General features: G+C 39.9%; 1 protein-coding gene across 3 annotated transcripts in view; it reads right to left on the bottom strand.

Moving 5' to 3' along the window:
• Positions 1 to 8,404, bottom strand: part of stxbp6 (syntaxin binding protein 6 (amisyn)) — a 71,650-nt gene extending 63,246 nt beyond the window's left edge. The window contains exon 1 of one of the 3 annotated variants that reach the window (XM_036542676.1): positions 7,945 to 8,404. The gene's annotated coding sequence lies outside the window, so the exon portion shown is untranslated. Of the gene's footprint in view, positions 1 to 6,453; positions 6,497 to 7,148; positions 7,224 to 7,944 lie in introns of those variants that run through there. The other 2 variants (XM_036542677.1, XM_036542678.1) reach the window with 2 other exon arrangements.
• Positions 8,405 to 22,917: the final 14,513 nt, after the last annotated feature.

Below are 22,917 nucleotides of genomic sequence, written 5' to 3'. Positions count from 1 at the left end.
GTGAAAAAGGAGGAAAAGAACCAATCAGGTTTAAAATGTGACTCAGCAGCAGGTAGGAGGCAATGCCAAACTGTCATGGGCGCTATGAATCAAACAGCTGGACATTCAATGACAATAAAGCTTTGGGGGATTCTGCAGTCATTTCAAATTTTCCCAGTATTCAGAATATTCAGCATTACCACAACAGACAGAAAGCAATAAAAGGCTCTCACCTTTGGGACTCTTCAGCACATATAATATGATATAATGTGACTGGAATTAAATCAAAACTTTGGTGCACCAAATTACACACCAATTACAAACTTACAATAAATCAGCCTTTGTCATATTAAAAATGATAACACAGTGTTGCTGTGCATAACATGGGACCTACCAAATAAAAGGAATCTGAAATATATTTGTCTCATTTTTGTGTAAAATGAAAAAATGTTAAACATCAGATAAAATATAAATGGAACAGTAAGCACAATATCAATATTCCCCTCTGGTTAATTTAGAAATTGAATGTAACAGTCCTTTTTCCAATCAAATTGCCTTGTACGGTTTTCCGATACACATGCATGCGCATTGCCAAGTAGACAAGGTGGCACTGTTCCAAACGGTATGATTCAGAAATGGGTTTGTTCTGTTCCCGTCTCCATTATATGTGCTATTGAGGACAGAGGACTTGCATGCACTGAGCTTGCCTTCTGCCATCGGCCTTCATGCTGGCAAAAGCACTGAAGATTCTTTTTGGTCCATGACAGCGAACATTTAAATAATTAAACAGCCATTGGCACAGATCCCATTCCAGCTTCTTTTCCGGTTTAGGCTGATGTATGTAATTTGTTATGGTATTGCACAAATATTACCAGGAGAGTGTCAGTGGCCAGTTTCCAATTTTCTTTTGAGTCTTGTATCTTGAGACAAGATCTGCCATTAAACGCAACTGATCAAAATTCCTTTGCATACAAAGTTTGTAAGCTAATCCATTTTCAATGTACATCACTTCTTTAAGATAAAAGATCAGTACCAGTTCTCCTTACTGCATGCTGCACATGCAGTTAAACACTGTCACGCACAAGTCATTTCGCTTTGCTCAAATTTTTCCTGCCATCAGAAACCATCAATTAAACATCATTTTTGTTCTTTTCACAATGGCAGCTGCAACATTCATCTAAGATTCTATTCTAAGATGATTATCTTACATTATTCTGTGAATAAATTTAACAAGGACATTTTAAATTACCCTTTTAGGATTAGTGTTACATGGAGCAGCAAGAATGTGGCAAACAGAATTGGATGCTCATATAACAGCTGTTTTTATCATAACTGTCCTTAGGTCATACCACGCTTTTTTTTTTCTTCATTTCTTTCTTACAAAAAAACACTGGAAACATAACCCTTCGTTCCATCTGTGTAGGCAGAATTCTTCAGGGGGAGGTCTTGGGTAGTCATTAATCATTGTGTGCATGAATCAACACCTACATGATGAATAGTAATTAGCTGTTGTCCGATTCATGCAGATTCTGTAAACCTGTCGATTGCATGGGCTTATGTTCCCCACATCAGCATCGGTTCCAGAGAAGCTGAGAATGCACCGGTCATGTTTGCCCTTCCTCGCACAAGCACAGGAACTCCACACAGCCTCCACAGATGCCTCCAAAAGTTGCCAGTCAGGTGACTTGGTATTCCAACAATTGTCAGCCAGACCTAAGAATTTGTTTTGGGAAGGCAGTAAATGCAACTCATCATTAAAAAAATTTTCAATTTACAAAATGGTGAATCGTTAATTGCAATTATCGATGTTGCAGTCAATATTAAACTAGATGATTCATGAATTTGTTCAGTTTGTAAAATACAAAACCTGCTATATTTTAATCTACATAAAAGCTATATAATTCAGATTTATCCTTAGGATAATGACTTGTATTTGTAATATTTTACATAATGATGCACAATTTTATCCAGTTTCTTCAGAAAATCTCTGTTCAGTTATTGCTCCTGTGATGTTCAGGTATTCTTGTCAAGATAATAAATTAAAATCTGGCTGGATAACAAATTGCTGAAGTACATTAGTGCAAGAAAATATGAAACAGAAATAATGACTATTTTCCATTCATTTGATCAAATGAAATTTACAAATAAATTTACAAATGAAAAGGTGCATTTTGCTTTTCCTGTTTCAGAATTTCATTAATATTTTTTGTTCCCTAAACCAGTGTTTCTCAATCCTACTCCTGGAGGCCCACTGTCCTTCATAGCTTCTAAGGTTGCTCCAAACACACCTGATTAGTGTGATTAACATGCTCTTGATTAAATCAGGTGTGCTCAGCTAATCAAAAGTGCCACTGATGAGTTCAGTCAGGTAGGTAGAGCAGGGAAAGAAAAGCGTGCAGAGCAGGGGGCCCCCAGGAGTATAACTGAGAATCAGTGCCTTAAACAACAATGTAAGCAAGGTAATTTCATGATTTAAAATGATAATCTGTCAATAGATTCATAATGTGAAAAGGGCTGAAATACTTCATCACTTCATCAATTATGGTGCAAAGAACCTTGATTCTGTTATAGTGAATTCTCAATCCAAGCAGATCACGTTCATGGATAAATATTCACTGCAAAGATTACATGAATAAGTCTCTGAATGTGGAATTCTTTAATGGAGCTTGCTTCCTCCTGAGGAGATGATGATCTAAAAAAGCCCAATCAGCAGCTGTGAACAGCTGAAAATTGAGGGGATCTGCAATGCAGTACACTTACAATAGACACTGCAGGGTCACAGGTGTATGCATCTCTGATGACGGAACTTACGGAGTAACTGCATCGCGAAGATGTGTTGCTGATTACTCAAGTCTCCAGGACTGATTAGGTTCAATGAACTTCCTACACAAAATACAGATCACTGAAGCATCATGTGATGAGTGCGTGTTGAATCCCTGTCCCTTCACCAGGGGAAGGACCATGTGGGTGAAATATTCATGTGTGAAGTTACCTACAGATTTAAGATAAAATACCCAGGTATTTATGGGAAAACTAGTCCTGTGGGAATATTGTATACTCAAGGGAGAATATTTACAAGGTAACAAGGAAACACACACATAAAATCCCATTATCACACTTAACGGTTTGTCCAAGATACAAATATTTAACCCTTCTCCGTTCCTAGCTTTTGCCAGTTACATCATGAGTAATACCTTTTGGTCAGACCAAAACTATGATAGAGATTTCATGCTTCTACCTAATTTTTCAAATACTTCTATAAAACATCCAAAGACCGTTGGCATCTAGTTTTTATAAATGGGGTTCTTTATTTAGTAAGAATGTGTGAAATTATCATGATGAGCTATTTTTATAATCATCACCCCATTTAAAAAATGTTTAGGCTTACAACTTCAAAGGTATGGAGTTTATGTGCATGGTTCCAGAATCATTGCATGCTTGCGGGATTATCACTAATAGAATGTGACTTTTCTGAAATCCAGCAAAAAGTTCTGTTAGCGTGGATATCCTGTCAGATGGGACAGGTTCTCCAGAGGTCACTACATTCATTGACTTTTCACCCTCCTCAGTAAGTGTAGCCCCATGTGAATTCATAAGTTGGGAATTCTTTACCCCCAGAGAGTTTCACAGACCAAAGAATGTCATAACCAGAGATGTGTGTGATGATTAGCTACCCAGAATCTCTAGCTATACAGAAGCTGTTTACTTGCAAATCAGCTTCAATATTCAGTATAACTGAAAAAGACAGAAACTACAGTTCTCAAAAGGGGTCAAATTTTGCACACATTATGTTTTTCTGAAGCTTGTATAATACCTTCATTAAGACAGTAGCATGTCTCTATAAATCATTCATGACCGTATGTTAAAATTTTTGTCAGAGTGTTGACATTAAGTCAATTGACATTGTGTGCTGTCACCTTGGAAAACTGCACTTTACATAACATGTTATTTCATCCATCACAAAGCACTACATTTTCTTATGAATAATGAATAAAGTTGTTATGCAATGTCAATGAAGGCACTAACACATGCTTCAAGGGTCATTCTATATGAAAAGTGACTTACTTTGGTATAAGCCTTATACATGATTACTATGTTCATACAATAGTTTGTAGACTTTCATAGCAAAGTGTTACCAAAATCAAAGATGCTGTTTTTTCAATACTCCAAATAATACTTTCGAAATCTGTATTTCTGAAATCTGAAACAGTAGACAAAAACATTAAACAAACCTCAAAAGTCAAATACCTGTTATGGCACTGCAAGAGCTTTAATGTGATTCTAAGATCATGACTGCAATGACTAGTTCAATTGATCATATCATATGCCAACTTTTAAGAGAATCTTATAGGGTCATGCCAAACTCTGTTCCAATTCACTTGGATGACTTCATCAATTCTTTAGGAATGCACAGCCTACTGTGTGTAAACTGAAAAAAAAATGTTGTTTTCTTAACATAATCAGGGTAATATTATTCAGATTACAAAAAACACAGTATTTTAGCAACATCGTTGATTAATTTAGATTTATGAATATCTAAATGCATGACTATACATTATCTAAGCTACCTTTGACTTTTTTATAGCCACTACAAACAATGCAAATATGTTGAACTGAATACTGAGGGCAGTCACCAGCTGTTGGCCTGGGAATTTTAGACCTAGCTACATCTGCCCAATCATACTGTATATTTCTGCACAGCTGTGGAAACCTTACAAAGGACTTGGGTAGGATGTTTCAAATGCAGAGCTCAGATCCTATTGGATAAGAAGCCCCTTATTCACCATAAAGCATGAATGTCCCACAAATTCATTTTTATGGGAGATGCAACACAATTATACCAAATGGGCAGTCACGGTAATCGTTTTTATAGCTTGTGCAATAAGAACGCTGATTATCTGTTGCACAACAGGCAAACACTTTGCCTGTTACATTGCGTTTTCAGCAGAAATTACAGTAGTCAACAGTGCTTTGTGAAAAACCTGGTTTCAATCATCTGCAATCAATTTTTTAAAATCTTCTTTTTACAACAGAATCGGACTTCCAAGAATGTACATTTTCAAACATATAGCATATGAGCATAATGAAGGAACAACAGTTGCCTTTCCAAATGTGGAAAGCTTTCCAAATGTGTGGGACATGATGGTACAGCACAGTACAGCTGGGAAGAAAATGTAAGATAACAGCATGCTAGAAGAGGAATTTGGAGCAATTCCTCCAAACCAACAACAGACCTGTTGAAATACAGCTACCACTAATCAGTCCTTATAGAGTGGGGGCTCCTAAATGAGTACAGAACTTTCCCCAACTCTACGAGCCTAATATTAGGGGAGACCAGACATGCTTTTTTCTGCTTTCTATGGGAAGGATTTTATGCTGATAATTTTGGCCTGACACTAACAGCCTTAATTGGCAGTAACTGTCAAAATAGCACAAGGGTAACAGGCAAATCAATATTGTTGTGGTAGAATTTCTGAGTAATTGACCACTTAGTCTCATCCCTATTAATTACCGTTATGGAAGTAACTGAATGTTAATAAGTCTTGTATAAACATTACAAAAGGTAATCAACACCTTCATATCCCTGCTGAGTAAAACAGCGTCCAAACGCAACACTGGATTTTAAAAACCATATTATGTTAGCAAAACAGCATTTTAAAAATAAGATTTATGCAAGCAAGCTGCTGTTGTCACATCATACCTGAAAACATAACATGAACTGGCTTGGTGTGACTGAGAATCCAGCTCAGATTTCAGGTTTGAAAGCCAGGGAGATGATGAATTTCTTCTATGAAAAGCTGTGTCCAAAACCTTTAAAATGGCCCCCATATAGCAAATTAAGTACATTGCCTTCACTTACAGACAAAAACGGAACCTCACAACTTCCCCTCAAAGGACTGCTCTGTACGTGCTCTACATGAATATGGTGTTATGACTACTTAAACACAGCTAAATCAAAGACAGGTATGTTGTTGCACATGTTTATTTCTATCAATTAAAGTAAGCCCTAGACCTAAGGTTCAGCTACTACATGCTTTTATATATGTCTGGTGTAACATATCAAAAACAAGCTTTTCTATGACATGCACGTAACTCATTGCTAATTTTCTACTCCAGCCCTGAACTTTAGATACTACTGTACAAATTATAATGGTTTTCTATCAAAGCAATACTGAGCAAACCTCTATAGTGCATTCGTCTTCAGCAGAATGTCAAATGTTTTTGTCTTTCGTACTTCAACCCAATGCATATACTGTCTATAACGTACAATTTAAAAGCTTAATGTGTTTGTTGTGCATTATATTTTACAGTCAGTTTTGTCATGTTATACTATAAACATGCTATACTATAAACTATAAATAAACAAAAACAAACAAAAAACTTGATTTAATCTTAAATGCAATTAAATAAATGTAAATTAAATGTAATCAAATTAAATGTAATTAAATGGCATTTCTTCCCTCTATCTCCTACCTTTTCCTGCAGACTTGTTTTCCGGAGAATCCTATAGTCTCCCCATACCTGTGTCGGCACACGTGGAAACCCCGCAGTTGTGCGGGAAATACAACGGCGGTATGCATTAATATACACATATACGAGAAGGAGCGCTTGCAAAATACACTGATCGACTTACCTGTAGGCTACGTTATATGGGTGAATAGCGGGCTAACAGGTAGAGAGTCCGTTAAAATCAGTTTTCACGCACATCTGACTCCTTCATAACGACTGACACATTGGTCCTAATTAATGCATTGAACTACAAAGTTCACCGCTTTGTCCTTTAATTTCTTAGCCAACATATGAATGCCCTGGCAACGGAGCGACACTGTGAGAAAGCAGAGAATATTGGTACCTGTACTAAAGACTGCGGTTCTCAAATATTTGTCATTCCATTTTCGACAGTTACTGCTAGCGCATTCCAGAGACCCGCACGTCTCATTTTCGACACTGCATTTCTACTGTGGGAGCGTCCTTCATGTCTAGAAACCTGAACCTTACGGATCTTCGGACTTCTGTGGAAATTATTAATAATTTTCAAGCACTAATCGAAGTACAGACATTTCTGTTTGCGATATCTGCTACCTAGACAAGCTGTCTACATAAAACGACATCATACAGTGAAAATGGCCAGTACAGACACTTCAAAATCTTAAGTATTTATACACCACCAGAAGCTAGAGCTCTCTTCTTCAAAGACTTCAACGTCCCACCGCAGGAGACAAGGGAAAACAAGGTTACCGCTCGCATTGCATCACCTTGGTTTTCAAGCGTCCCTCTCTGCAGAGCGGCTGCGAATTCTGAATTCGGGAGGCGTGGTGCAGCGTGTCTTGCGGTAGCCACTGTACTTATGCGAATGTTTTAAAGAGTTTTGACATGTATAACAAACATGTTTAAAGTAAAAGATAGTACAGTATTTATGTTTTGATTTGTGTCCTTCAGAAATATCATTTTCTCGCCTCTAAAATAGGTACATTTCAGTCCCAATACCAGATTGGTATTCTGTGTTCGCGCAAGTAAGTCACATATGAGCACAGCTGATTTTTTTCTTACAGACCTACTCTACACAGCGATTGCCATGACTATAGATCAGAATTCCAGACACTGAGCTGTTCAGATCCCGCAAAATAGTTGAAAGTCGTGACGACAGTCACCAAGCATCGGACGTGTGCTGGCTACCTAGGTGACGTTCAGTTAGCTAGCAGGATAAACGATGCTGGTGGTAATAACATTAGCTAATATTAACTCGAAAGGTAGAGCGGAGTACTGTCTTAATTTTTGAGACGCGCGCATCTTGCCTTACTCGCTCTCCCATTCCACCCCTCTGGCTGAACTCCCACATTTCACTACAGCTTGGCAAGCTAACTTGCAAACGCATCTTAATTAAACAAACTAGTCAATCTGCATCGTTAACTGTGCAGCGTTGGATAAAATAAACAAAAATAGAGAAGAAACGGTTCGACCTACCACTTTTTATTTTCTTGGTAGCTAGCTACGCTTCCACGTGTAGCTAGCTAAATAGTCTTTCTTCTGATTGACCGTTTCTGTCAGTCCATCAACTTCCAGGGGTCAAGTTGATCCTGTTATCTACTCAGGTTGGACGGGTTCATCTCGCTCCTGAAATGTCGGTAGTTTCCGATGAAGCTATGTTGCAGATTTAATACCGGTATCGGTATGGTAACAGAAGCACACTGGCGCCGCGGTTGCCTGTCCTACTGGAAGCGCAGTTTCTAGCTAGGTAGTGAAGAGATCCGAGCAGGGAGTACTCCAACACTTCTTGGAGAAGCCACCAGTCACGTGAAGTATGCTACTACGTGCTACTTCCACTCCTGGTCTCACTGGTTTGGCACGAAATGTCAGAAGAATTAACTCCCCGACGATTGCAATTAGTGATTTTCCCTGCTAACAGCTTGGTCCAGACACCTACAGCTTGTATTCCCCAAAGATGAAATGCATTTGACTCGGTGGCTTTAATTTTTTTGTATACGTATCGCTGCACCAGATGTCTTTGCAGGATCATCTATCCAGAGCTATTCGAAAAAATGAGCCGTGTTTATCCCGTCACGAATCGTCAAGTTTAATGGCGAACACGTTTTAAATTAAATCTTAACACATAAAATGAAGTGCGACTTGAATTATCACACTGATGTGATTACTTTGTTTTTCTTTGAGTTTTCAAGGGTATAAAAATGTCCTTTTTTTTTGAAGAAAAGTCTTTGCTCAGTTTTGGGAAGCTTTGAAGCTTTGTTATTTCGTAGCTTGCAGTTCTAATCATTTACAGTTTCTCACAATATAAACACAACTTTGTGTTTTCGTAGTAATGTTTGGGTTTCATACAAATACAGAGCATGTCCCTGTGCCCCACTGACTGTTACGGCCAGGGCTTCCTCCTTATCATGCCAACTCTGGGATTCCTGCAGAGTTTACCCTCTGATGTTCCCACACAAATCCGGGAGAATAATTGCCAGTCTTTGGCAACCCATACTGGGCAATAGATTATCCAAATAATGTGCTATCAGGGTATAGAAAATTAGATTCACAGACTATCCTAGGCAAGTGCCTGCACTGTCCTTTCTGAATTTGTGAGCACAAAAAGCAAGTATATAAGCAAGAAAGAAGGGGTTTGTCACATCAGTTATTGGTGTGTGTGTGTGTGTGTGTGTGTGTGTGTGTGTGTGTGTGTGTGTGTGTGTGTGTGTGTGTTAATATCTATCACTTGAAAACTTGAAACAGACAGTATGATGATAGGGATGACAAAGGCTGTCTATGTAGTTTTCCTCACTCAATACTTTGTTGTTCTCTTTGGCAAAACTAAAGACAGGAGAGATATTCAATATTCAATATTAAGAGATATATTAAGAGATTAAATTAAATTACTTACACAAAACATTTCATTCACTTAAGTTACCACTAAACTAATAGTGCTGCTTTTATAACAAACATAATGTTATATTATTAACTTAACATCGAATCTTGGAGTCTGAGAACCTTAGCCAATTGCAAATGGTAAAATATATTTTATACTGTATCTGGTGTGAAAATAACTCATCCATATTAAGCTGTAATTATTCTGTTTACCACACTAAGCAGTCAACATGTTTAAGATAGATATATAGTGTTATCAGCATAATCTGCATTGCAATCAAGACTATTTGTTTATTGGAACACTTCAGTCACAGACCTAGTGATCATGGCCTCTAACCACAGTAATAAAGACCTGCCCACAGCGCCCACTCACTGGTATCACTGCAGAAGATGTGGAAGGGCGGGGGAGGTGGTTCTGTGGGCACATCCTGGCACTCCCTTCCACAGAAATCTACCACACAGAGAGCCCCCCATCCCCCCCACCCTCCCAACCTGAAAACAGCAGTGGAAAAACATTGCTGTCCATGACATCACTTCAGAACTGGAGGAGGGAGAACAAGGCCTCTCAGTTTTCGGCAGAGAAGAGGGTAAACAGAGAGAATGGCTCGGAACAGAGTTTCTCTCTGATCAGCCCATCCCAACAGATGGCTGCAAACGTGTTGCTTCGCCCCCCCACTCCTATGATCAAATGCTTCACTAGCTGCGTTCATAGACATGACCCATGTGATGATCTTCAGGGGGAAAAGAATGCGTTCCACTGTGCAACTTTCAGGGGGAATAATTATATTTTGGAGCCATTTTTTGGACTAAACACACTCCATATGAGTTTATTTTGTCAGGGTTTGTTTTCCACTTAAATTCTGTTTTTGAGTTAATTTCTGAAAATTCAAGACTTTTCCAATCAATTTATTTCCACTACTTCATCAGAAGCCCACAGAATTCTGTGGCCATGGGGGAAAAACACAGATTTATGTACACTGATGATTGATTATATCTGAAATACAGGTTTGTGAATGGGTTGAATGGGGGTAGAATCTTCACTGTCACTGCCCCGGTGCCCTTCACATTTTATTTTCCAATACAGGAGCAGGTCAAGTGTATCATTCCATTTGGGTAACCATTAAGACAGTTAAAACAGCATGACGTTTAATTTCAAACTGCTCTATTGACCCTAACTGTTTAGGTTTGATATTCAGCAAAAGCCGGAGTGAGATTCTTAACCATGTTACCCATGCCATTTTGTATTAATGCTTTTCAAAAAAAAAGCCTGATTAGCATATGAATCTTCCCCAAAGGTCATCAACCTTCAGTTTATTTTCAAATAATTTTTAAAGACATTTACTTGATTTTTTTTTCACAATACGCAAAGCAGACTGATTGATATCTAAGTGTTTCCTTGTTTAATTAAGCTTGCTTAATTGCGCTTCTGGCGCACAATCAGGTACCATACTATTACACGGCAGCACAAAGTAATTATGTTCTATTGTTGCATGGGGAATTGAATAGCATCTTCGGTGTGGTAGAGCAGAATGTGGTTTCACAGTGCAAACAGAATCAAACGTTAGACAGCATTCTCAATCTACTGAGTAAACACTGTATCCTTGATCCTTTACAACAGACACACTGTCTGAAGGAATAATCACAGAAGAAAATGTTTTATGCAAAAACAATGTTCTGGAGTTACATATAAATGGACATTTAAATTATTCTCAACAGAAAGCTTTCATTAAAATGTACCCCAATCCAAAATAATACGAAACATCTTGATGTGATTTAGCCTTTCCTACTGACACCGGTATTAATGTTGTCATCTGGTATGCTGTTACAGCTCTGAATATTACCCTACACTGTGAGGAGGTTAACACACTGAATGTAGTATTAACAAAATAGATCAGCAAAGGCATACATGGGCAATTCACCCTGTAAGTGAAGAATTAACACCAATATAAACACAAAGGAATTCATAACTCAAATAAGAGGGTTAAACCCCCCCTAAATGCCCTTGAGATGATCAGCTGAATTCAGAGGAATAAAGAGATTATATTTATGTTTCATTTGACTGTTAAGGAAAGATCACTGGGAGCTGATATTTAAGATATATAAAATATAAAACAAGATTCTACGGGAGCATAATTTACCAGCAGTCTGAAGTTACGGTAAGGGGCTCCGCCTGAGCTTGCCGCTAATTATGTTGAATGTATTATCCCATATCTGTCTCATTTGCGCTAAATGGGTGTACTTGTGTGTGTATGTGTGTGTAGGTGTGTGTGTGTGTGCATGTGTATGTACAGGCAAAATAATTTACATGCAGTGGTTTTAAATGGTTAAAGTGGTTTAAGTGGTTCGTTTAAATTGCAACCCAAGACTGAGCAGTGTGAATAATGTATGTGTTCTCTATCTCACTGCCAAATGAATAATGCCTATATGTACTGTTTATCAAACTGACCAAGAGGTTTGACAAAACCAGACAGAGCCAAAACTAAAGCAGTCAATTAAAAGCTGTTTCAGGCTATTTTTCAAAACATCACTAATTTTACCTTGACCAGGACTAACCTTTTCAGTACCAGAAAGGGGGAGATCGTGGAAAGGCAGTTCAGCTTAGGTTTATCATTGTCATTATCAGAATCATTTGTCTCAGATATGGGCTCACGGCTAATTTGAAAGACTTGCTTACGAACATCTGAATTACGAATACTATTAGGCCACTGTTACATGCGACATCAGTTCATTTAGAACAGGAGTCATGTAATGTTTAAGGCACAGTAGTGTATGATAATACACTCATTTAGAGAATTATCAGGTTTAAGTATAAAATAATAACACATGAAGCTGTTGTAGTACAAAGTGAGATTACATAAGTGTGATTGCACATTTAGGTATGTTCAGCAAAAGGCCTCTTGTTTATTCCCAAACAAGTTAACATCATACTGCCAATCATGAAAGTAAGAGATACCTTGTTCTACTCTGTTTCACCAAGAGTAAAGTTCACTGAATGCACTGAAACCAACACTAACTAGGAGGGTTACACTGGAATAAATTACTTCAAAAATGTGAACACAACTGACATGAACATGACTGATGGGAGTCTAAAGCTGTTTTCTTGTACATAGCTGCAGAAAGGGTGCACAACATATAACATACTCAGCAGATGTCAACAAGAATGCAGATGTGAAAAATGGACTAATTATTTTCCTCCAAAGAAATAATAAAGAGCGAAGTGTACACATACAGACATTCTTCTCCACAACCCACTGAAAACCTTGATAGAAATCAGACCAGACTTTGCATACAGGCTTAAAGTTGCTAGCTTGCTGATGCTGATAAATGAAAGCCCACTATACCTCTTTCAGACTGTATTAGCGGATGCTCTGACGTCCTGTGATACTGTGCTACAAAGCCTTCTCCAGCCTTGTAGCAGAGCGCTACGGATTTCTGAGACACAAGCCAAGGGAACCGAACAACGGATGTGTGTAGCCACCACGTTTGATGTAATCAATCACAAGCAACCTTCCCAGCCAGCCGCTGTCAATCACTCACAGAAACAGAGCTCAAACTCTCCATGTCGGAAACTGCAGGGGCCAAGATCCACATTGTGGAGAATGTCCTGCAAAAAGCAAAGAATATATGTAGCACATGCATGTCTCAGGAATTCGAACTGATCTACAAAACAATGCAGCAGACAGGACAGAACAAATATAACGCAGGCAATGTCAAAAGTCACAGCTCCTGACCAAATGTTAATCAACTCGACATGCAAGGTCAACCAGACCCATCCGGCAGAGATGAACAGTAAGCATCGGTTTTCGACAGTGACAAATGCTTTAAAGCAGCCGCAAACACGAATCCGGATGAATGGCACTTGTGTGGCAGCGCAGATTAATTCAGGAGCTGCAGTAAACATTATCAGTGAAATGGTCTAAAACAAATTGATGCCACAGCCCTAGCTCAGGCCAATGCACATCAAAGTATATGTTTATGGTTCCAAAAATGCACTCACAATCCTGGGAAACTCCACCTGCTGTGTCAAGCCAAACAGAAAATTGCTTGCAGTACATTCTGTGTCAAAGGCATTTCGCTTCTCACAGGTCAGTTGGGTGATTGGATTCTTATAAGTGGTTCATTCTTAAAAGCACAGTCCCAGATAAAGGAGTAAAGAGGACATTTAAGTTTTAAAAAGTTTTCCCTCAGCTGAGAAATGTCATTAGCTACGTTTTTAGAACATGGAACAGAACATATTCGAAGTGTGAAGTATTAGTATACAATCCTTTATTAAATAAAATTAAAATAAAATGTTTCATGTTAATTATTTTAATGTCACCATACAAGTTCCAGGTTTCACAAAACATTTAATATCCTTATTTAATTTTTACACACATAACTTATCTTTGGATGACAAAATGATAATTGGCCATTTCATTTTTTCATGTCAATAAAGCATTTTTCTTATTCTTTTTCTTATTCTTATTTTCTTAATCTGTGCCTGTGTGCCATTTCAACTGGCACACAGGCACAGATTAACTTTCTCAGAAAATGCCAGGTGCTTTGGTGATTAGCCAGAGATAAGAGATACACTGCATTCTAATTAAAATAGATTTGTCATTAAGTATGCACCATTGCACTCAATTGAGCTTTGTATTACATGTCCTGAGTGAATCCAAATTGATTCTTGTAAACAGAGATTTTCAACAGCAATAGTATAGGAATGATTCTATCGTAGAATTTTTGATTCTTAAATCAATATTTCTGATAAGCAGTGTGTAATGCAGCTGAAATGCTATGAATGATCAAAAATCAACATAATTCATCTCCCATCATACAGTAGGCTGCAATCCAAAGCTTTTAGAGGCTCACAGGGTTCCAGGTGCATTTAAACATGAATTGAGATGCCTAGCGTTCATTTCAGGCACATCAGAGTATTCCACATAAAGGATAAAGCAGGACTATAGATGCAAGAGCGCGATGACATCATTAAATCAGTTATTAGTTTGATGCCCTTGGTCTTATCAATTTGACTCCTCCCAAATGAGAAGAGGTCTGGGCATAGTCTACTGTTTGTCTCACTTGATTACAGATTTTGCCCCACTAACCATGCCTTTGAAAGATGATGAATGGTTGTGGGGTGATTAACAGGAAACAGGAATAAAGCTTCACTGCTAAGGCATATTTTGACCCTCAGAAAGATAACAGATATAGTTTTTAATGCAAGCCCAGCTGGACCCAGCAACATTTTTCCTCAAAAAGTCTCAGAAGTACATTATTACGGCAAGCCATTTTAAGATCTACAGCATTATTTTTCTTCTGATATCTAGTCGAGCACTCAGAGATGTGGAGCAGTGTGGAGTAGATTACAAATCTGGAACTAATTTAGGACAATCCCTGATGCAAATCACCTGCACACATTGACCCGTGCGGAACCCTGCAGTTTCATTGTGCAACACTCCAAAGGTTCTCATAACCCAGTGCATCTCACACAGCTGCACAAACGCTGCATCCTGGCGTCTGCAGAGAGTGCACAGAGCAGTAACAGTGAGAGTGTGAGGGTGAGACAGTGAGAGGCAGTGGCAGAGACAGAGAGCGCGCAGAGTTGTCCTTTCTACACACCAACACAGTGCGTCTGCTTCCCCATTAATGCAATCAAGGCACCGTGAACAAAAGGTCCCCCTCCTTCTCAGGGAAGTGTGGATTCCTGGTACTGATCAACACGCTGAATCCACGGGAAGAAACTGTTTCAAGTCCAGCCAACATTCGCAAATCTCACACTGCACCTCAGATGATGTCAGAGCTCGCAAAAGTCGCCTAGCACAACACACTGCAAAGAATCTGCTATTCACTGCAGATGAATATTTCCTTTATTCAGTGGTGAATAGATCATTGTTACTCTTTGTTATTCCTTATATGAACAGTATGCTCTATGTTTAACAGTCCAAAGATTGTGAAGAACTAACATTGGGCCCCCACTGCATAATTACAAATGTAACAAATTTGCAAGCTATATTGGACTCTGCCTCAGAAATACCACACCTCATTAGCCACGAGTCAATGCCACTGCAGAATGCCTCGTGCTCACTTTAGGCAAAATCCTTCATGCTGCTGAATGCAGGATATTTCATGAAGACTGCATGTTCTTTCCTTCATGAATATAATTCAACACCACGCAGCACCACTGTGACCTCATCTCAGAACTGCTGTTTCATTGTAAAATGCACACCAGGATTCTTTCAATCGATCTCGCTAAGCCTGGCAGACATGACACCACTCTTCGACTGCGAGACTATGCTGCCCAGGCAAAAATGAAGGCATGCTCCGACTCCCTCTCTGCAACGAACACCCAATGTTCTCACGCCTGATGACATCAAGCTGTACCTTCAGACCAAGCACAGCAAATTTTGACACCCTACAACATCAACTCCACATACTGTGACCAACGTCAAACGCTCCATGATCACAGCTATGAAGGGTGATCACTCATTCACCAGTAGCTCATCTTTCATCAATGAGCTCGAATCTGCATGATGACATTCCTTCCCCTAATTGTATATTATGAATCTGTTGATACCCCACCAGACACTACAAACTACCCCCCAACCAGGATGCGTTTCACACACACAAACTAAATAGAAAATAGTTCACAAAAGCCTGGCATGGTTTGTTTCAGGGACATCTGGTCACAGTTTCCATGTCTAAATCAAGGGGTTAAAAGATATGCCCATATATTCTTTGTATTGTGTCTAAATTGCCATTTGTTTGTGTGATGATAACTTGTTGTTGTTGTGAAATTATGGTGAAGTCAGCTGCCCTTTGAGTTCTGTAACTAAATGTATGTTGTTCCAACCCTTTGGCCAGATAACATTCTCAATTTAGTTACAAACATGAATGGAAAATGGTGATTGTTTGCTTTCTTCTGATTGCGTATAGTGTATATGAATAGTAGCTTAATTGCCATGCATGATATTCTGGTGTTTTCTGATCTTGTGGTCATTTTACAAAATCAGCACTATGCATTTGCCGCATGCCAATTAACACTACCCAAGAGGACCACCTTTAGGTGTCAGAAAAAACTTGTTATGGTCAACAGAATTGAGAAAATATCCAACATAAACAACATTGTGTAATTACACATGCACATATTGTAATCTATACAAATCAATGCACTTGCAACTAAAAGAGAATATGCTACAGAAGGTTCCAGAAAGGACCCATGAAAAAAAGCACTCCCTACTGTGTACCTCCCTTAAGGGGAAAATTCTGGACCTTGCCTGGTTTCATGTGGGGCTGGTAACAAACCTTATCTACTCTTACAAGCTGCTGAATATAATTCGGTTCAATAATATTTTTCCTTGAGAACATTTCTGTTCAACTATTTCTGTAAAATAAACGTTGACATTTCTGCATTTTAATTTATTTTAGATAATTTCTTTGCATGTGTGAAAATTCAGAGTATGTAACAGTTTGCCCACATTTAAGAACTATTTATTTGGTGTAATATTGTGGGAATGTATACCTATGACAGAAAGAATCTGAATGAGCAATGAAAATAAAATTGAATTTAACACTGCTTCATATTAAATACACATCTTTAAAAGAAATCCGTTTTGCTTCTCATTTATATGCAATCAAGCAGCTATCACAGACAGGGGTAGCGCTCAAGATCTGTTACATTTTCATGTGGTGAAAGGGAAATTTTAACATGGCTGCTGATGCTGAATTCAGAGTCTGTAAGTTAGGAACGGATTTCTGCTTGAGCATGTTATTGATCTGAAAAATTAATTAAACACTTGTTTGTCAAATGTATTCATTCAGTCCAGCTTGGTCCAAAAACCAATAGTTTATCAGGGAGAGGGTTGGAAGTAGAGAGGGAGGATTCTATTGAGCAGCAGAGCTTTAATTCAATTTTTACTGTGGACAACAGGAAACACTTTATCTTTCATATTTCAACCCATATTCAGTAACCTTGTCTTTCAGTCTCTGTGAGCTACTGCCTACCCCCACGACTAGCCTGCTCTGTCTTACACCTTCATTGTTTTGCTGTCAGATAACCTTCAGTGCCTGCCAATTGTGTGGATCAATAGGAAGTCGCCCCCGGTATTAGACCAAATTAAGGAGCCAATTCTATTTTTAAGCCCAATTCAGTCTCTCCTGGAGGAGAGGGTGAACACTTTGACACTGAGGTACCTCAGGATTTCTGTTCATATGAGCACCACCGGGGCTAATATTGAAGGAGAGAGAACTAGTCAATTTCCCACAGAGGGCGGGATATGAAAAATGTAGAGCAAATGGAGTTACGCGGCACAATTGTTAAGAAATGTGTAATTTTCTCAAAACACAAGGTAGACACTTCTTCTTTGCATCTGCAATGTACTGTTTCCGAAAGCAGAGTCACACTAACAATGGCTGTAATCGGCCCTGTCACTCACGTCTGGTTATCTAAGAAGTGCACGAAGCCCTCTGTTGCCTCTGCCTTCGTTTCCCTTCCAAACGGCGAACACAATGCGGTGTGCTGGAGAGCTCGCCCTGTGAGAGCGCTGGATTTGTGTGTCATGTAAAACAATAGCCCGGAGGCCAAATGAGGCAATGCGGCAATCTTGCCACAATGACCTCGGGGCTTCTCAGGACTAATGAGCTCACGCTACTCACCCTGATGTCATCGAGTAAGGACTGCCAGACTTCCCCTGAATGTCCTCCTCTCAGAATGTTTGTTCTGTAATTGTGATATTGTTGGTGGAAAAAGAAGGGTTTTTTTTCCCCAAATGAGCTGAGTTCTAAATCAAGATAAAAATAAATGATAGCAACTGTGAGGAAAAATGTATGCAGTTGATACATAGCTGATAAGGTCTCACCTCAGCTGATATACAGCAGATAAGCTATCACTTTAGCTGATATATAGCTGATAAGGTCTGACCTCAGCAGATAGAACTAATATGGTCACTCCCTAGCTTCATACAGGGGTGTGGTTATCAAAAGGTCAAGAACTCGTAGCATTTCAGCTGAGGCGCGAATCTACAAGAAACAAAATCCATCACTGATATTGAGAGCCAAAGCAGTACAATAGTTGTAAACATGTAATTCATCCCTGTCAATAGTGTGTGACCTGAACTCAACTACATGAACTCCTGCTTGGTCTTAATAGCGTGATTACCTTTTTTACAACCAACAAGCATGAGTTTATCTCGGCCTGACAGAACAAGGTGACTGCAGTGCAATTTGGTAACTTATGTCACTGTCAACGCGGCCTGCTAATCAATCACACCAACTCCTGAGGAGATTTGTGGCGTTTAATCCCAGTAATGTGCCAGACTGGGCGATGTGAGAGAGAGCAATTGGGTATGTCCCTGCTATGGTAATTTCAGCTCCTTCCCCTGCATGTAGAGAGAAGTGCTTCAAGGTGAGAACGTGGCATACAGTGAGAGACATTAAAAACAGAAAGAAGCCATTCTTAGCTAAAGTTGCTAAGACTAAACTGAACAAGAAAAAAAATGCAGAGTAAATGACAGCATTTAATGATCAAGCACTTACAACATTAGGATTAAACCAATAATGAAATCAAATGAGGTGATATACCAAGTGAGTCCAGTGAACAAGCTTAATATCTTCTGTGCTGCCCACCTGCTTCTTGCTTCTCTCTGAAAAAATCATATTACATATTACAGCAAGTGCTGTACACAGCCCAGCAAGCAAATGTGACTGTCGTACTGATAATACACATGCCAATCAGAAGAATCCCACAGGTACCCCTTTGGGTTATCACTGGGTGAAGAGGGCAGCCAGGAAACTAAAAAGCCAAGCAACCTTTCAGTTACAAGCTCTGCTCCTTACCACTGTGCTACACTGTGGCCCTCGATAAAAACAAGCTTTGCTGTCCACACATCCTGAATTGCAGTCAGTTAGATCACATCTTCAGCTGGTCTTTTGGTGCAAAGCAGAATGGGTGGTCCTTCTCTCAGCATCTATGGTACACTCTCCTGCTGTTGTTAAGATGAAACAGATTTAACTGTGACTCCTTCCTGAGCATTATGTCAATTTGTGTTTTGCCAGTTTGTGTTAGAATGTCAAATGCATTTGCAAATGCATCACATGTTGCCCTGTGCTAGTTACTTAGCACCAAGACAACTTGTGTATGGTATGCTCTGATGCTCCTGGAACTTTTCAAGCATTAATCTTGCAACAGCAACGTACAGCTGTCCCTGTAGAACTGTGGTATGCATGGAGATATCGATCCTGGAGATGCCTAAATTGAGTACACAGATGTTTTGCATGGGTTGAGCCTTGGATGTTATCAGAGAGTAGTTGAACCCATATGAATGAGTTACAGCTATATGTATTGGCACTGTCAGCTGGTGACCTTAGATATTGATATCCCTGCCCTTGGAATCCCAGCAGCCTCCTCCTTTGGCCTTGTGGCAATTGCAATTTTCATTCAATTACAGTGTACAGGATTTCCCAGGATTTGTCCTGATACTGAAGTACTAGAGCACAATGAACCAACCATAATCATATCGATATTCATAATGCGTGACCCAGGCATTGCAGGTTCAGTCCCAGGTGGAGTGGAGCTGTTGTATCCTTTAGTGACATGCTTAACCTGGACTGCTAGTAAATATTCAGCTAAATAGATCAATAACATGTAAAGATGTAAAATGTGAACTATGGGAGACACTCTGGATAGAGGTGTCTCTTAAGAAAACTGGTATGTAATTTGCAATTCATACTGTCACAAATGGGCAAGTGACTGAGGTGGGTTTTTGAAGTCTGGTCAGCCGGTTGGTATGTAATCAAAGGAAGGAAATGATCTTCATTGAGAATTGGTGAATACTGGTGAATATACTGTATCTACACCTACCAAAAGCTGTTTGTTGTGTCTTTTAATGACTCTCAGTATATTTATTTTTATGGAGCATGTGTATATTTATGTATGCTTTGAGTCACCACCTTAGCTAATGGTCGCAGAGGCCTTGATGTTCAGATACTGCAGTTTTTCCCATTTTTTATTCTTCCCAAGAAGTCTGCTTTTAACTGCACACAGGTTTACTAAATATTCCTGTCTAGTCACTTCTGTTGTCTCTCTGATTACAAAGGGTTTATTTCAGTTTTCAAAAAGTTGTTTCTATTGCCTGCAAAAAGCAGATGGATGCATACATCAGGGAATATCAACAAAGTGCACTGTGGATCTGGCCTGTGTTAAATGAAGGCTGGAGGAGCCAGTTGGAAGAAATTTGGGCTTTATGGCTCTGGGATCATAGCTGCAACTGTTCAGATCTGCCTGCACCACATCAGTCCCTGCCTCTGAAATGAGAACATTTACCAGAAAATTTACCAAGCTTTTTTACGATGCACATCGTAAAAATAGTAAACATTTCATCATATATGTTATATCATATATGTTCTTTGGTGCTGGAAGTCGTCTGGGTAAAAGTGTCTGCTAAATTAATGTAATGTAATTTTGCAAAAACTAAAATGTATGTCACGCAACATTCAAATATACAGGTTCAGCTGGGCATAGTGGATGCTCTGTTGCAGAAATAGAGCTCCTTATGCTATTAGGGGAAACAGAGGTATCCTAAAATTCCCACCTGGGCCTCCCCTCTCTGCTCACTTCAATGCAGTAGATTCATCCTCACGCCCTGGCTGCCAGGTTCCGAATCTCGTTAAGGTCCCTGGGCTCAGGGTAAGGCACTGTGCCCGGCCTCATTAGCATCTGAAGGGGTTGAATTAATTGCGCCCGCAACCAGACGGCCGATGCCAATTAGCCGCATGGCATCACAGCACGAGGGCTGGTGAGAGGAAGCCCTTTCAGAAGATACCAGGAGGATCACTGCCAGACCCTGCGAGGAGCAGGCAACCTCTCACGCTGATTCAGACGGCATCAAGGGCTAGCAACGCTGCAGTGCTTCATGTGGCTATAAGCTATTTCAGGCCATATGTCTCAGCTGCACCTGTGACAACATTTTGTCATCCAGTCAAGGGCATGGAACATTGTGAAGCTAAAGATCTTTGTTTTTATGACCCGATCTTACCCATCCTCCAGCTCTCTTTCCACATGGAGGACGGCCAGCACGTCCTCCGAGATCTCAGGAAATTTGGAACGCAAGGTGGAGCGTCCATTGTTGTGGGACAGACTTCCCATTGCTGCTGGAGACAATGGAATTATTCCACCTGGAAGGGACCCAATGCGCGTGAAGAGTACACAGGATAGGGGGCAGTGCTCCAACGAGAATTCCATTCTCTCATCCAGGAGGATGCACACATCCACACACCCCTCGGCTGCATGCGCTTCTGTAACGGGACCCAGGCCACTCTTCCAGAAAACACTTCCTGCACTCCACTTGCCATCACTAATCTAATGTCTAATGCAACCACAGAGGAAATATATATTATAAACCGAAGTCCTTGGTTAACATGTTTTAAGTCTGGAAACTTGTGTTTGTGAAGAAAACAGCCATAAGATTTAGTCAGACTGTTATGCAGCACAAAGGAGCTCTCATTGATGCCAAAGGTCCAGTTCCAGAACTTTCCAGCAGATACTTCCATCCCTCCTTCTGTACCACTCTGATCGTGGATACAAATGTTCATGTTCAAATCTTGACAGCAGTGCAATCAGACCAGAAAAAAAGTTTTTGAAGTGAGGAATTATTTGTTATGAACTAATAAAACTTCTCTCCAGGGATCAGTTGAAGAAACAAGCTTTGATCGATACGCACACGGCGCACAGACATTTCCGTTTTGAGTTTTCGGGCTCAGTCGATATCGCGTCCACTGTGCGCAGAGTGATAGCCCGGGGCCGGCTTCCAGATGGACCCGCGACAGCACGGCCTCGCTGAGCTGCGGAGGGCCACCGCCTCGGCCGCATCGCCGCTGTATTCGGATCACAGCATAGGCCTCAGCCCCCGGGCGCTCGGGGCGGCAGGTGGCGAAGGCTGCGCCTTAACTGCCAGCGCACATCTGCCTCTGCAGTGACACTGCAACTCGGAAGACTCTGCAGGTGACAGACGGCGAGACGCTCCTCTGCACCTCCGCAACATGACGTCATTCGTCATTACCACTCCAGAGCTCGTCTGCCATCAATCAGCTCTCATTTCAAGAAATGCAGAGAAAATAGTTTGGTGCAGTGTGACCTTTAGGAAGTCCTTAACTTATTCATGTATAATGATTTCATACTGTGCAGCATGAGGCTAATCACACACTGCCCTCTGCTGTGTGAATGCAGTACTGCAGCAGTGGAAAATACTACAGGAAGGAGAGAAACTCCCCTTATTTCCCTTTCCTGAGCGCAACATCCTAAGCATACCATTGCTCTGACGTGGTTCACATTTCATTAACAGCTTATTTAACCCACTGCTGTCAGCTGTTGAGTGCAATTCTGTCAAAGACAGCTGCTGGGATCAACTACCAGCACAATTCCATATATGTGAATAATTATATTTAAATGTGGCAAAGTTTAAATAAAAATTTTTATTTTTTAAAATAAATGCATTTTTTACAGTCTAAAAACAGCAGGCCATGCACTGCTGTTCTGGACATCTGAGGCAAAAAAAAAAAACAAAAACAAAACAAGACCAAAAAAAAAGTTACAGGAGGAAA

This window comes from Megalops cyprinoides, chromosome 12 (assembly GCF_013368585.1).
Source record: "Megalops cyprinoides isolate fMegCyp1 chromosome 12, fMegCyp1.pri, whole genome shotgun sequence".
NCBI lineage: Eukaryota > Metazoa > Chordata > Actinopteri > Elopiformes > Megalopidae > Megalops > Megalops cyprinoides.
This window is presented reverse-complemented; position numbering and strand designations above follow the sequence as displayed.